Raw genomic sequence first — 15243 nt, 5'->3', positions numbered from 1 at the left:
GGATTGCCTGAAGATGATTTTCAGGGGTTTAGGAGGAAAGGTCACAGCTACAGAAGAGTGACTTTGGCCCAGAGACAGTGTCTGTCACTATTGGGTTAATAATTAAGGTAGTTTGGAGGCTGAAGTGAATGTCATTACCATTCTTCCACCAATGTTAGTACAATAGTCAAATAGTGTAAAAGGGATGCTTACTTTTTACAATGTCTTTTTTCATCGGAAAATTGAACTATTTTGTAAAAAGACATACTGGCCTTCTACGAAGTTTAATAAACACAAAGGAATGAAAGATGGATTCTGGAGTTAACATGCCATTGGTCCATGGCAATGGCAGCTTTATCTCCAGAGCAAGGATATTTTCATCAGTCCTTTCTCTGGTGGATTGTTTGGTTGCATCCTGGATTGAAAATTTTGTTTCAGATGTAGAAGACTCAATACCATTATCTCTTTATTGGTCTCTTTCATGTGGAACTTGAAATAAGAAGTAAAAATATTTCAAGATAACTGCTATCTTTTTTACTCACCTTGACAATGTCCGTTCTTCCACTTGCTCAGGCATCCTGACTTATTCCAGAGCCAGAGTTTTGAGTCTTCAGTATATCTATTTGTTAACATGCTGAATGCTGCTGCTGCACATCCTTTGGTTTCAGATATCTAATAGATACCATAGAGTTTAATATGTACCATAATATCTAAAGCTGTCATTTTCAGATGTGGATATTAAGACCCTTGCTAACATGATTTTTCCATATTCATAGAGCTAGATAGAGTTTGTCAAAGTACATTGAGCAAATCTCTTAGAAGTTTAAGGTAAAATAAACTTCATTAAGATGGTAGTGTGGAAGATGAAGGAATATCAACATTACGGCAGAATATCAAAACATTAAATTTCCATAATATGTTAACAGTTCACATATACATATATTTACATTACATAAAGTAAAATGTACCAATTGTAATAGCTTGCTCATTTATTTCTTGAGGAATGTGGCCTATTTAATAAGGGAAGTTTGAAGATACAGATGAGTATATAATGTAAAGATACAGATATATAATGTGAAGATACAGATGAGTATAATGTAAAATATATTGGTCAGGGCCCACTATAGATAGTGGTGATATAATCCTGTGAAAACCTCTTGACTTCCCTGAGGTTCAGGAGGGTGAACTAGATCATTCTTCCAACTGCTGAGATATTGTAACTCACTAGGAGACAAAAATATTCATTTATTTAAAATACGTACACGTTTTAAACACCAGGGCCCAATTTATTGTATCAATAAATATGCTATTTTTGGAGTTATTTAAATTAGTGCTCCCTTATGCTTACATTTTATATTTTACTTTGCATGTACTTGGGATAGTAAATGCACATTATATACAGTTGATCTTTATTCATAAATTAATTTTTAAAAATTAACGTAATTCTACTTAATTGTATATGGAAATACAAAGGAGTTAAAATAGTTAAAAAAGTTTGTAAATGATGAACAAAGTAGAAGGATAAACACTATCTGATTTTAAAACTTCTAATGGCACAGTAATTAAGGCAGTATGCAATTGGCATACAGACCAACAAATAGATCAGTGGAACAACACAGAATAAAGATTTCAGATTCACTCTCACACACACACGGGCACCTGATTTTTGACCAAATAAAAATTTTAAAGGTATTTCAGTAGCTAGAACAATTGATATTCATATATATACCGTGTTTTCCCGAAAATAAGATCTAGCCAGACCATCAGCTCTAATGCGTCTTTTGGAGCAAAAGTTAATATACGACTTATTTTACTATAAGACCAGGTATAATGTAATATATATAAAACATAATAGTATAGTATAGTATAATATAGCATAATATAATATAATATAGTATAATACAATATAATATAACATAATACAGTATAATATAATATAGTATGTAATGTAATATAGTATAATATAATATAATACAATATACTATAGTATAATATAATACAGTATAATGTAATATAATACTGGGTCTTATATAAGACCGGGTCTTACATTGATTTTTGTTGATTGATTTTTGTTCCAAAAGACGCTTAGAATGATAATGTATGTATGTATATATATATATATATATATATATATATATATATATATATATATATATTTCGATTCACATTTTATACCATGTACAAAATTGAACTCAAAGTGAATCATGAATCCAAAAGTAAAACAACCATAAAACTTCCAGAAAAATGCATAGGGGAAAAATCCTTGTGACCTTGGGTTATACAATTTTAAGATATGATAACAAAAGCAAGGTCCATAAAATAACAAATTGATTAATTGGACTTTATTAAAATTTAAAAACTTCTACTCTTTGAAAGACACTGTAAAAAAAAATCAACAAATAAGTTACATACCTGGGAGAAAATATTACAAATCACATTTCTGATAAAGGATTTGGATCCTGAACTCTCAAAATAACCCAATTTAAAATAAATGGACAAAAGATTTGAACAAATCCTTTACCAAAGAAGATATGAAAAAATACCCAGCATCAATAGTTACTAGACTATGAAAATTGCAACTACAATAAGATATTACACACACAAAACAGCAAAAGACTTGAAGAGACTTACCATCATTCTAAATGTTGGCAAGGATAAGGAGGAATTGGAATCCTCATACACTGATGGCAGGGACTAAAATGGTACAGCCACTTTGGAAAGGTTTGGTAGTTTCTTTGAAAGTTAAGCATACACCTTCCATCTGATCTAGACATTCCATTCCTAGGATAAATAGAAGCATATGTTCATATTAAGACTTGCACGTAAATTATCATTATTTTTTCTTAAAACAGTCCCGAATCCCCTGGCTGGCTTTAGTTCTCCTTTTGTTAATTGTTATAGCAAGATCATTATTCAAAGAATGGATATTTAAATAAACTGTGGATTTTCATATAAATTTGAGTAATATTTGACAATAAAAATGAAGGAACTATTGGTACATATCACAACAAAGATGAACTTTAAAATAATTATACTGAATGAATCAAGTCAAAAAAACAATGTATGATTCAACTTGTATAAAATACTAGAAGTAGAAAATGCAAATGAATCTATAGAAAGTTTGTAGAAAGTTGATTGATGGTTTCCCTGGGGGATGGGAAAGAATTGTTATCGATGGGAGGAAAAAAGGGATTACTAAGGAACATGAGAAAAATTTGAGAATGATAAATATGCTTATTATAATCGTAACAACGGTTTCTTGGTCATATACATATGTCAATACCTATAAAATTATATACTTTATATGTCTGCAATTATAACTCAATAACGTTTAAAAATGATATGTGAGAGAGTCATAATTCATGCATGCAAGGTCCTTGCAACAGTATTAGTGAAAAATACACACTGTTCAAAAAACGAGAGAAAATAAGTATTATTTTAAAACACATACATATACGTACAAGGAAATGAGTGATGCAAAGTTAGTGAAAAAAATTTGGGTCAAGCCTTAAAGGACAATGAAAATGTAGGGCAAAAGAGAGACAGAATGTGAGAGAAACACAGAAAGAACTAGAAATAAACATATTTAATTAGCACCATATTGTGAATTTAAAAGATGCAAAGCAATTTCATTAACCTCTTATTTGTTTTATTGTAATTTGGTTGGTGAATATTATAACTATAGCCCACACAAGGTCAAATAATATTGCTTACAGTCTCTAGAGTTCCGGCGGTTTTAATTGCACATTGGAAAACAAATATGTTTACGATTCACTGTGTGTGTAGTTTTTAAGTGGAGGAAAAGAAAACATCTGGGGTTCATAAAATGAGAAGCATAACTACAGAAATCAGCTGCCATTTTTCATTATCATAAGGCTGAATGACTTTCAAAAGATCAGGGGGTGTGTGTTTATGTGGATATTGACATGATTAAAATGTTTTAGGCATATTAGAGCATCACTGACACTGACAATTTCCCTTATTGAAAAAATACATATATTGCACTATGAAAAAGAATACTGAGGAAGAAAGTAAGAATGGCCAGAGGCCAGTTGGTAAACCTCCATTTTGTTCTGCCAGTGAATATTTCATGCTAGTTGTGGCAACTAAAGGCTAAAAATGAGGAGGTTTTCCAGGATTAATATTGTATTAATATTGTACAATATTGTACAATATTGTATCATATTGTATTGTATTGCATTGTATTATTACATCACAAAGAATATGCTCTTTGAACACTTTGTCTAGGCAGTTTCCCTCTCCCCACCCCACCAGCTGTTTTGCATATTTAATTCCTATACATCCTTTAGTACTCAACAAAAGCATTATTTCTTCTAAAACAGTCCCAAATCTCTAGGCTGGATTTAGTTCTCCTTCTGTTTTTAAAACGTTATCTCATGTTTACCACTTCATAGCATTGGGTTCACTACATTGATTATCTGTTATATCTTCTTTCATGTCTACTGGACAGACCTGGACCAGTAACCATGAATCCATTACCTGTAGTCATGCACATGTGTAAAAACTAGGAAACACCCAACATGTGTTTGATTGAAAGCATAGGGTACAATGCCTTTTTTTCCCCCTGAAATCTCACTGAAAAGATAAAGTTTAAATAATTATGTAGCTTAACAAATAATTAGGAAAGAAATGTCAACCAGTTACATTGAAGAACTTATGGAAATTAAAGAGCTCTTTTGTTCAAATCAACAATACCAAATGAAGCTATATAAATCAGCAAGCTACTGAAGAAATGGATATTGATTTAACCAATAGCCTCAGGCAACTCCCAGAAGCCATTAGCTGGAGTCTGCTACAGTGTTCTAAATGGTAACTCACTGGGCAAATCCTCTGCCTTCTATACAAAAAGAGCTCTATTTGTGGTTTGCTCACGTGTTGAGAACAGGTAGTAAGACCATCTCTCCAAGAAAAATAAAGACTTTAAGTATGGAATTCTCTAGAAAGTATAATAGAGCTACAAAGAAAAGCAAGATGGTATTTTGAGTCACTTTAGTCGCCCCACATGATGTATACAGTTTACAGACTGGAGCACATCCTACCCACTTATCATGACCATGGTTTTGCCATTTGCCTCACATTTCCTAACAGAGAAAGAACAATCTTGATACGGAAACCCATTTGTTTCTAATAGTGATAACTTATTTTTACTAATTATTACCAATCACTCTATTATTTTTATAAATGGAATATGAATTATTACTAAATATGTGAGGAAAATAAAGAGAGGGGAAACAGAGATGACAATCCAAATAAACAAGGAAATCAACGTTCAAGAAAGTAGAAAAATAGAAACTAGGAAAAATTGTATGTAGTTTATATTGTCAGAAATTCAAGAAGAGTTCGTATCCATAAAACAAAAATAGTTTTTTTGGAAAAACAAACAGTTATTTTTTCTTTTCACCTGTGTTATCTTCACTAGATCTTGCCAATTATTCTGTACCTATAGCCATGCCTGGCAATGCACATACTAACTTTTTCTACCAATCTGTGCTGTTCAATTCAAGGTAGTTAAAAGGATTAAGACATATCACACTAAATTCTTCATTGATAAAAAGTGGTAAGATCTAAACACTTATCATTCAACAAAGTTACCCATTCATTAAATAATTATTAAGCATCAATTGTGTGTCAAATACTTTTCTAGGTTCTAAGAATGCATCAGTGGAGTAAAAAGAGAGAATTTCCTTACAGAGAAAACTGAAATTATCAGATGGTGATAAGTTTAAAAAAGAAAAATATGATGATAGGTAATGGGAAGAAAGAAAGGTGGTATATTTTCAATTTTGTTTTGTTTTCCTGATGAAATGATATTTAACACTGGCTTGAGATAAAGGATTTGTGAACCGTGTGTAGAGAGGTTTCCAGGCAGAAAGAACAGCAAATTCAATCTGGTGACAAGAATCATGTTCTTAGCATGTTCAAAGAATAAGGAGCTGAGGTTGTCAATGGGCAGTGAAGGTAAGAACTGAATCCAGAGAAGGATTGTGTAGCACCTCCTCGTGGCAGCCTTGAGAATCCACTGGGGTGGGTCAGAGTGGAGTCAGGGAGAGCAGTCAGAAGGTTATTGCAACAATCCTTTTGAAATATGGTACCCTGATTGTGGATATATTCTGAAAGTAGAGCTGACAGAATTCGATGTGAAGCATGAAAGGAAGCAGGTAAGAATTCATGTTATTTGCTTGCCATTCCTTGAGGTACATCCAACTATACAATTATTTCACTACCTTTGGTGAAAGGAGGGATAAGGAGGTAGGGGCAAGGAGATAGCAATAAGGATGGCTAACATTTACTGAACATGCACTTTATGCTGGCAGGCTTCTAAATACTTGTTATGTATCATAACCTTACACGTTCACAATAATTCTCTGGATAGATACTATTAATAACCCCAGTTTCAGATAAAGAAACTTAACCTTAGATCCAAGCCCTAAGATAATACACCTAATAATCATCATCGATGATGATTTCAGGCCATCCAACTCCAGGTCCTAGACACTGAAACAAAATAATATCAATGGACCACCTACTTTGTCACAAACAGGTTACCTACTAGGCACTTCACAAAGCCCCTCCTGTTTAATCACCACTATGAGGTAAATATGAGAAAACCAATACTTAGTGAGAGTATTAAATATATTAAAAATCACAGGGGCTTTAAACATTAATGATTATATTTTTGGTTGGAAGCAAAATGTAGGGTATTAGTTGAGCTGTTACAAGGAAAAGAAGTGATATTATATATTCAGAAGTTTCAGAAAATGCTGAATTAATTTGTGTGTGTTTGTGTGTGTGTGTGTGTGTGTGTGTGTTTGTTTTTTAATTTCAGGAGTTCTTATAATCTTTACTAGTTACATGAATATTATTATTAATGTAAAAGGAGTTTTAGCTTAACATTTTCCTGAACTTATTTGACCAGGCTCTTATATTTGGAAATTCTGCAATAAGGTATTTTCTATCACACTTCTTGAAGCATATAGTGTGAGAATAATGACTGTTCCCTACAACTAGATAAACCAAATTCCTAGGGAATTTTAACATCTCTTGAAAGAGAATTCACAGAATTGTGAATAGCTTCACAGGGATCCTGTAGAAGAATTTCAATCACATCACTATCCTCGGACAGAAATAGAAAACACTCTACATTGACAAATAATAGAGAGGAAAATGAAACTTGCTATAATCCCCACATTTGGTAGCCAGTATACAACATGATCAAATGTGCCACGTCATTTCCTATATGAGATAAAATGTAGATATGTTCACTGATTAATCAGTGTTGTTATTCTGCAAGTGGAGCATTCAAATACATATCATCATTGTTTGCATGGATGAGAATATTCCTTAAGCACTCTCTTAAGCCCTGAAAGATGAGTCAGTTGTTTATAGAAGTTGAGCCATCTGAGTACTAACCAGGCCCGACCCTGCTTAACTTCTGAGATCACATGAGATCAGGCACATTTAGGGTGGCAATCCAATAAAAATATGGGCAGAAGACCCGAACAGACACTTCTCCCAAGGAAACAAATGGCCAACAGATATAAGAAAAAATGCTCAATTTCACTAGCTATTAGGAAATGAAAATCAAAACCACAATGAGATACCATCTCACACCTCTGAGAATGGCTGTTATCAACAAGACAAGTAATAACAAGGTTATTGTTATTGGAAAGGTTGTAAAGAAAAAGGAACCCTTACACACTGCTGGTGGAAATGTAAATTAGTACAGCGACTATGGAAAATAGTATGGAGGTTCCTCAAAAAATTAAGAATAGAATTACCTTACAACACAGCAACTCCTCTTCTCTGTATTTACCCCCAAAATCTGAAAACATTTATCCATAAGGATATATGTGCTCCGATGTTCATTGCAGCTTTACTTACGATGGCCAAGACATGGAAACTAAAGTGTCCTTCAATGGATGATTGGATAAAGAAGATGTGGTATATATACACACATACATACACAATGGAATACTACTCTGCCATAAGGAAAGACGAAATACTGCCATTTGCGACAACATGAATGGATCTTGAGATTGTTAAGCTAAGCGAAATAAGTCTGACAGAAAAGTTGGGAAAAATATGACTTCACTCATGTGTGGGATATAAAACTGAAAGCAAGAAACGAACAAGAGAAACAAAGAAACAAAAACTCATAGACACAGAGAACAGTTCAGTGGTTATCAGAGGGTAAGGAGGGAGGGGAGAGGTAGAAGAGGGTAAAGGGAGTCAAATATATGGTGACGGAAGGAGAACTGACTCTGGGTGGTGAACACACTGCACAATAAATAGCTGATGTATTATAGAAATGTACACTTGAAACCTGTATAATTTTACTAACCAATGTCACCCCAATAAGTTTAATAAAAAAGAAAAAAGAAAATAAATTGAGCCAATGATATGTTTAAGAAACTCTCATTTTGATTATATAAGTCACAACAGACAAATGAACATTTACAAAAAATTTTTGGTTGGTATCTGTTTCTGAGAGAGGAAGAATTCCACAGGCAGATGAATGAGATCTAGAACGGTTGTGCTAAAACAAGATGCTGATTTATATCTAAGATTAACTGATGATGTTAGAAACTGCCACAAAATACATCAGGCTTTGCTACTTACTTACCATGTGACATTCAACAGGAGCCTAATAATATTAGTGCTTACCTTATAGGTCGGTTATGAAGATGATTAACAGTGATGATGATGTTGGTGATGATGATGATGGTGGAAAAGTGGAGAAGGAGGGAAAAGGAGGGAAGAAGAAGGAAGAAGAGAAGAGGAGGAAGAAGAGGAACAACAGCAATTATTACTGCTGCTATGTAGAATAGTCCATGATATATTGTAAGTGGCATGAGTCCTAGTTAAATAAAAAATCATAATAAATTAATATACCATGATAATACCATACTATACTTATACAAAGTATAAATATTTAAAGTAATTGTCTTCTAGATATCTGTTTTAAAATCTATAAACCTCTAAAAGGTAAAGCAAACATTGAAATGTTATCAATCCTTCATAGATGAGGAAAATAAAATTTATTGAATAACATAATAATAATTTACTGGAGCAAAGCACAAATGGATGCTGTGACAGAAGCAGATAATATTGGATAATGGCTCTGCTTGAAACTATCCCCTACATACAGCCATTTATTATTGAGATTTTTAAATAGCTATTCCAGAATTTACAAATATCTCTGCATTTAGAATATGTATGTAACTATTTATCTGAGTTAGATATTCTTCAATGCAATAGCCCTTACTAAGTTTCTATACTAATTTAGAAAAAAAATAACATTGTACATTCCTACTTAAAAATAGATTACATTGTTAGTATACAGGAACAATAAAATAGTTCACTAGTTAATGTGCTGCTTACGTCTTGAATCTAACAGAAAAGTAGAAACATGAAAGTTGATGATATGATGATAGTTTTTAATCTTATGGCTTGTGATTTGATTACAAAAATGACAGTGCCCTGGCATTGGGTTATATAAAGGCACTTTTAAATGATGCATAATCTGGAGCCCCTTTTAGGTAAGAGCTACAAATGCAATCAGCACTTCTGTCACACATATGTCCCGGTACCTGGTAGCAAGGTGAATGCATGAAAACAGGTCCTCACTCTGCTTCTTACATGCTTTTGATTCCTCCTATTTTGATGTAAATAATTAGAATTCATGTGTTTAGAAATATATCAAATTAAGAAATAAGGTGGTGGTACAAATAAATTGGTTTTATTTCACACATATTTTTATTTCTTTTTTAAGTTTGAGAAGATAATTAATGTAAGATATCAAAATAAATATGTGATAACAGAAACTGAAATTAGACAAAGTTCTGTTTGAAAAATATGGTATCTGTTAGGTGTTTTGAGTACATAGTATTCCAAAATGCTTTTGAATTTTCTCAAACCTGATTAATATAATTCTCTACAGATAGATAGATAGATACCCAAGCACACACCATCAACTCTCTGACTGACTTTCAATAATGGTGATGGTTTCCACTCTTTCCATGTAGTTTTTAAGGATCATAAACTAAACACAACTAAGATATACCTAATTCTTTATGGCACAGCAGCTTATAGCTATATTTTTTATCCAAAGCCTCAAGCATTGCTTTTTAATATGGAATCCTAGGAGCCTTACCACAGTATTTTTCAAACTGTGAATTGACACATTTATGGATTGTGATGAAGTAGGGGTCATGAGATCAAGTTAGAGGGCTAGGCAACAATTTTTTAAAATAAAATAGAATAGGATCAAACCAAATAGCAAAAGCAGAGTGTATAGCATATATAAGTGGACTTTTGTTTTGTTTATTGACATGAGTGTCTTCATGTACACAGAGTTGTCAAACCATATTTATAGTATGCGTAGTTATTTAAAATTTTTATTGTCACTGTGTGAGAATTTATGGTTCTATATCACAGATTTCATAAAAATGGTCTTTAAAATTCTCTATGCACATTTTTTTGGTTAAAAGTGTTATGGCTTTCATCTGATGCTTATAAAAATATTTTTTCAAAAAGCTCAAGACATACAAATTTTCAGCAATTATTAGACTTGTAGTTTTTTTAAGACTATACTTTAAGATATAAAAACAAATATAGTAATTTATACTCATATGTTTCTCTTTTACAAATAGATTTACCATAGCTAATTGCTTATATATTCCCAATTTAAATTTAAGTTCTGATCAGGTTACATACAAAATTCATTTATGATCATAAAAATGAAAATACAACAAATGAAAAAGACAAACAAGCAAAAATTCATAGATACAGACAACAGTTTAATGGTTACCAGAAGGTAATGGGGGAAGGAGATAGAAGAGGGTAAAGAGAGTCAAATATATGGTGATGGAAAGAGATGTGACTTTAGGTGGTGAAAATACAATGCAATATATAGATGATATATTGTAGAATTGTACACTTGAAATCTATGTAATTTTATCAACCAAAGTCACCCCAACAAATTTAATAAAAAAAAGTACATATAGACCTAGAAATGTGTGAATAAAGCACATTGTATATTTCAGTTTTCCTAAAATACTTTATTTCTTCTTAAAAGAACTATATTTAATGAGTTAAAACTTACCAAAATATTGTATTTCTAGGATTATTATTATTTTCTAATTAAAGTTTATTGGGGTGACAATTGTTAGTAAAGTTACATAGATTTCAGGTGTACAATTCTGTATTACATCATCTACATATTACATTGTGTGTTCACCACCCAGTTCTCTTTTCATCACCATATATTTGACCCCGTTTACCTTCTTCTAGAACCCTTCTCCCATTTCCTTCTTATAATCACTAAACTATTGTCTATGTCTATGAGTTTTTGTTTCTTCATTTGTTTGTCTTGTTCCTTTGTTGTTTTCAATTTTATATACCACATATCAGTGAAATGATATGGTTCTCTACTTTTTTCTTTTTGACTTATTTCTTTTAGCATTATAATCTCAAGATCCATCTATGTTGTCGCAAATGTTACTATTTCATCTTTTCTTATGGCCGAATAGTATTCCATTGTTTATATATACCATAACTTCTTTATCCACTCATCTATCAAAGGACATTTGGTTTTTTTCCATATCTTGGCCACTATAAATAAACCTGCAATGAATATTGCAGTACACATATCTTTATGGATAAACGTTTTCAGATTTTTGGGGTAGATACCCAGGAGAGGGATTGCTGGGTCATACGGCAATTCTATTCTTAATTGTTTGAGGAACCTCCACACTGCCTTCCATAGCAGCTGCACCAATCTGCATTCTCACCAACAGTGTATGAGGGTTCCTTTTTCTCCACAGCCTCTCCAACACTTGTTATTATTTGTCTTGTTGATAGTAGCCATTCTAACTGCGGTGAGGTGATATCTCATTGCGGTTTTTATTTGTATCTCTCTGAAGATTAGTGATGTTGAGCATTTTTCCATATGTCTATTTGCCATTTGTATGTCCTCTTTGGAGAAATGTCTCTTCAGGGCCTCTGCCCATTTTTCAATTGGGTTATTTGTTTTTTTGTTGTTGAGTTGTATGAGCTCCTTGTATATTTTGGATTTTAGCCCCTTATCGGAAGTACTGTTTGCAAAAATCTTCTCCCATTCAGTTGGTTGTTTCTTTATTTTGTCGATTTTTTTTTTCTGTGCAGAAGCTGTTTAGTTTGATATAGTTCCATTCATTTATTTTAGCTTTTTCTTCCCTTGCCTTTGGAGTCAAATTCATAAAATTCTCTTTGAACTCAAGGTCCATATGTTTAGTACCTATGTTTTCTTCTATGCAGTTTATTGTTTCAGGTCTTATGTCTAGGTCTTTGATCCATTTTGAATTAATTTTGGTACATGGTGACAGATAGCAGTCTAGTTTTACTCTATTGCACCAGCTTTCCAATTCTCCCAGCCCCATTTATGGAAGAGGCTGTCTTTGTATTTCTACGATTATGATAATAGGTATATAATGTACCAAGTGCATAATGAGGATGGGGGCCCATGAAAGAAGAGAGAGGAAAGATCATTAAAGATCTAATAATGAATCCAAAGAAGAAGAAAATCTATTTTGAACAATAATTTTCTGCCATCCACAGTGGTAGAAACCTTATATCACTGTTTTTGCAAATAAAGAAACTGAGCTTTAATGTAGTTAAGTGTTTTTGTTTGTTTGTTTGTTTGCTTGCTTGTTTTGCCTTGGGTCACAAAACCAGTAAGCTCTGGATTTTGAAATTTAATATAGCTCTGACTCCATACACTACTGTCACACTGCACAGTATAATGCAAGAGGAAGGAATAATTCTCAATTCTATGAAGAAACCAGAAAAATCTCAAATAAACAATCTAATTCTATACCGAAAGTAACTAGAAAAAGAACAAATAAAACTCAGAGTAAACAGAAGAAAGAGAATAGTTAAGATCAGAGTAGAAATAACCACAATATAAATTTTAAAAATATAAAATATCAATAAAATAAAATAGACAAGCCTTTTATCCAAACTCATCAAGAAAAAGAGAGCCCAAATAAATAAAATCAGAAATGAGAGTGATGTTACAACTGACACCATAGAAATAGAATCATTAAAGAGTATTATGAACAATTATATACCCCAAAATTTTACAGTCTAAAAGTAGTGGATACATTCCCAGAAGTATATAATCTTCCCAGACTGAAACAGGAAGAAACAAAAAGTCTAAACAAACCAATTACCACCAATAAAATTGAAGCAGTAATCAAAAAACTCCCAATAAATAAAAGTCCATGACCACATGACTTCACAGGTGGTCTACCAAACATTCAAAGAAGAATTAGCACTTATACTTCTTAAACTATTTAAAAAATATTGAAGAGGAAGGAACATTTTTAAAGTCATTTTATGAAGCCAGCATTACCCTGATACCAAAAACCAGGTAAAGACATTACAAAAAATGAAAATTACAGGCCAATATCCTTGAACATAGATGCAAAAATCCTCAACATAATATTAATAAACTGAATTCAACAATACATTAAAAAGATCATATACCTCGATCAAGTGGGATGCATCCCTGGGATGCAAGTTTGGTTCAATATACACTAATCAATTAATGTGATGCACTGCATAAACAAAATGAAAGATAAAAATTATATGATCATATCAATAGATGCAGAAAAAGCATTTGACAAAATTCAATATCCATTAAGGATAAAAAGTCTCAACAAAGTGAGTATAGAAGAGACATATCTCAACATAATAAAGGCCATACATGACAAATCCACAGCTAATATCATACTCAATGAGGAAATGTGAAAACCTTTTCTCTAAGATCAGGAATACGACAGAATGACAACTATCACCACTTCTATTTAACGTAATATTGGAAGTCCTAGCCACAGAAATCAGACAACACAAACACATAAAAGACATCCAAATTGGAAAGGAAGAAGTAAAACTTATGATTTGCAGATGACATGATACTAGATATATAAAGCCCAAAAGACTCCACCAAAAACCAAAACAAAAGAAAACCACTATTAAAACTAATAAATGACTTCAGTAAAGTTGCAAGACACAAAATCTATATACAGAAATCTCTTGCATATGTATATGCAAATAATGAACAAGCAGGAGAAATTGAGAAAATAATCCCATTTACAATTGCACCAAAAGGTATAAAATACTTAGGAATAAATTTAAGCAAAGAGTTGAAAGACCTGTATTCTGAAAACTCGTAAGACACAAGAAAGAAACTGAACAAGACACAAATAAATGGGATGTCCCTTGCTCATGGATTGGAAAAAATTAATATTGCTAAAATGCCCTTACTACTTTAATTAATATACAGATTCAATGTAATGCCTATTAAAATACCAAAGGCAGCTATTCCAGGGACGTTGTCTACAGGCATTCAGAATGGTCCAATGTTTGACATACCGTAGGAGGCTGTCCTACAATACAGCTTCTAACAAAACTGAGCTGTCCCGAACCCCTGGTAATGGAATTGTTTACCTTTATACCAAGAAGGTTGGGAAAGCACCAAAATCTGCATGTGGCGTGTGCCCAGGCCGACTCTGTGGAGTTCGTGCTGTGAGACCTAAAGTTCTGATGAGATTGTCTAAAATGAAAAAATATGTCAGCTAGGCCTATGGTGGATCCATGTGTACTAAATGTGTCTGTGACAGGATCAAGCGTGCTTTCCTTATCGAGGAACAGAAAATCTTTGTGAAATTGTTGAAGGCACAAGCACAGAGTCAGAAAGCTAAATAAAAAAATGAAGCTTTTTTTTGAGTAACAAAAATAATTAAAAGGCAAAAAAAAAAAAAATACCAAAGGCATTCTTCTCAGAATTAGACTAATTCTGAAATTTATATGGAACCACAAGACCCCAAATAGCCCAAGAAACATCGAGAAGGAACAAAGTTGGAGTTATCATGTTCCCTGATTTCAACTATACTACAAAGCTATAATAATCAAAACAATATGTTATTGGCATAAAATCATATATAGATCAAGAGAAAACAATAGAGAACCCAGAAATAAATCCTAATTTATGTGGTCAATTAATCTACAACAAGAGGGTAAAGATATACAATGGGTTAAAGGCAATCTCAACAAGTGGTATTGGCAAAACTGGACAGATACATGCAAAAAATCTAATTGGATGACTTTCTTGTAACATACAAGGTCTGACAATCAAGTTTGCAAACTTGTTACAATGATGTTGCTAGACTTTTTTGATGTATCAGAGGGATTATTAATCGT

General features: G+C 32.5%; 1 pseudogene; it reads left to right on the top strand.

The window, feature by feature from the left end:
* Positions 1–14394: 14394 nt before the first annotated feature.
* Positions 14395–14785, top strand: LOC117032368 (60S ribosomal protein L34-like; annotated as a pseudogene).
* The last annotated feature ends 458 nt before the right edge of the window (positions 14786–15243 follow it).

Source organism: Rhinolophus ferrumequinum, chromosome 12, assembly GCF_004115265.2.
Source record: "Rhinolophus ferrumequinum isolate MPI-CBG mRhiFer1 chromosome 12, mRhiFer1_v1.p, whole genome shotgun sequence".
Taxonomy (NCBI): domain Eukaryota; kingdom Metazoa; phylum Chordata; class Mammalia; order Chiroptera; family Rhinolophidae; genus Rhinolophus; species Rhinolophus ferrumequinum.
The sequence above is the reverse complement of the archived record's forward strand: the minus strand, read 5'-3'. Positions and strand labels throughout refer to the sequence as shown.